The following is a 2,500-nucleotide window of genomic DNA, read 5'->3' as shown; positions in this document are numbered from 1 at the left end:
TCGCTTAACCTAACTGTGGCTGTACCAGATTATCGCTTAACCTAACTGTGGCTGTACCAGATTATCGCTTAACCTAACTGTGGTTGTACCAGATTATCCCTTAACCTAACTCAATTTGTCCCTTAACCTAACTCAATTTGTCCCTTAACCTAACTCAATTTGTCCCTTAACCTAACTCAATTTGTCCCTTAACCTAACTCAATTTGTCCCTTAACCTAACTCAATTTGTCCCTTAACCTAACTCAATTTGTCCCTTAACCTAACTCAATTTGTCCCTTAACCTAACTCAATTTGTCCCTTAACCTAACTCAATTTGTCCCTTAACCTAACTCAATTTGTCCCTTAACCTAACTCAATTTGTCCCTTAACCTAACTCAATTTGTCCCTTAACCTAACCCACGTTGTCCCTTAACCTAACTCAATTTGTCCCTTAACCTAACTCAATTTGTCCCTTAACCTAACTCAATTTGTCCCTTAACCTAACTCAATTTGTCCCTTAACCTAACTCAATTTGTCCCTTAACCTAACCCACGTTGTCCCTTAACCTAACCCACGTTGTCCCTTAACCTAACCCACGTTGTCCCTTAACCTAACCCACGTTGTCCCTTAACCTAACCCACGTTGTCCCTTAACCTAACCCACGTTGTCCCTTAACCTAACCCACGTTGTCCCTTAACCTAACCCACGTTGTCCCTTAACCTAACCCACGTTGTCCCTTAACCTAACCCACGTTGTCCCTTAACCTAACCCACGTTGTCCCTTAACCTAACCCACGTTGTCCCTTAACCTAACCCACGTTGTCCCTTAACCTAACCCACGTTGTCCCTTAACCTAACCCACGTTGTCCCTTAACCTAACCCACGTTGTCCCTTAACCTAACCCACGTTGTCCCTTAACCTAACCCACGTTGTCCCTTAACCTAACCCACGTTGTCCCTTAACCTAACCCACGTTGTCCCTTAACCTAACCCACGTTGTCCCTTTGCCTAACATAGTTCACTGCTCGGAATCTCTGGTGTCGTTGTTATCCTCATGTAGATGTCTTGCGAGTGTTGCTTACTTTCCACATATTCCCGCTATCCACTGTCAATTGTATTGCAATAGGACTATATCGCCCCCCCCCCCCCTCTGCCCCTCTCTTTGTGTCTCCGTCCTCTCAAGCTGGTCGGTCTGGCGTTTGAGTGTTAAATGAGCCTCGCAGCTGTTCAGTTGCGTTCAGATGTCGACGCCCTCAGTGTACGTCGTGGTATGGTCTGTGTCCATTGTCCGCTGATGTCGTACGCGTAACCCACACGCTGTACCGATCATCGGTAGTTACGTACAGAGTGAAGTAGTGTGATACGTGTGACCGTACGCTGGCTGTGCCCAACGGTGTCGAATCTCAATTTCCATATGTTGTGCTCGATGCTACTTGTCTCGTCTCCCAATAACAGCTAGGTTGCACTGTGGTACGCCGTAGAGGCGTGTGGGAGGAACGTACGAACGCATTGTATGTCACCCTGGGTCGCTGGGGGTGGTGGTGCGGTGAGTCAGGTCAGGTCAGCGTGAGCCGTGTGATGTAGTGACGCGTGTATTCCGACTTTGTCGTATTGCCTCACACAAAGTGCTACCCTGGTGGACCGCGTTCCATATCTGGGACATGCCGCAGATGCCGGTTGACAGTGGATCGCGGAAGGGACATCGCATACGTGCGCGGGCCACCTTCCACGTGTTCTCTTCTGCACATGTCGCAGTGTGTATGTGGTCTGATGTAGCGTGTCGTGACACATGACATCCTGGCATGCAAGAATTGTTGAATTCGCAAATGTAGGTGGACATCTACGTTTACTGCCCAAGATACGCAAATGAACTGGAAATCCGTTGTTGAGCGGTTGTTCACGCTGGAGGTGAATCTGTGATGGCGACGATCGGTACAGCTATTAACCGGTTGTTTCAGCGGTACCCGCCACATCCACACACGTGACTAGGCCCATGTGGGTATGAAGCGATACGCGGCGGTGGCTTGGTGGGACTGTTCCCGGCCGGTGAAGGGGGGCCGCCCGGCGTGTTGGCCGCGCGCTGCGTGGGCGCACGCGCAACAGGCGGCTGGTGGGGGGCGCCGAGTGGCAGGAGCGCCAGCCGACGGGCTCGGCAGGCGGCGCAGCTACGCTGCGGCGCACCCTGCACGCGGCGCCTGGCGGCCAAAGTTGGTTCAGCCGAGCCCGGTGCGAAGCGCGGTGGACATCTGCAGTGTGCTGGTCTGATTGAGGACTGTGTGCGTTGAGGATGCGCCGCCGCCTGGCACTCGGCGCCGCGACGCCGTCTGCTGCTCGGTCGCCCCAGCGGTTCTCGCAGGTGGTTTGTATCGCAGTTGTGCGGACGTGTTGGCGCGTGCGCTGTGCTGGGAGAGTTCGCTTCTGCACCCAAGTGGGGCTTTGCCCTTGTGTGGCGCTGGCGTTGGAGCTGCCGGTCACCATAGGTGGCGCGTGTTGTCTCCCGCCGGCAATGCCACGACAGCACGC

Source organism: Schistocerca gregaria, unplaced genomic scaffold, assembly GCF_023897955.1.
Source record: "Schistocerca gregaria isolate iqSchGreg1 unplaced genomic scaffold, iqSchGreg1.2 ptg001646l, whole genome shotgun sequence".
NCBI lineage: Eukaryota > Metazoa > Arthropoda > Insecta > Orthoptera > Acrididae > Schistocerca > Schistocerca gregaria.
Note: the sequence above shows the minus strand (reverse complement) of the source record.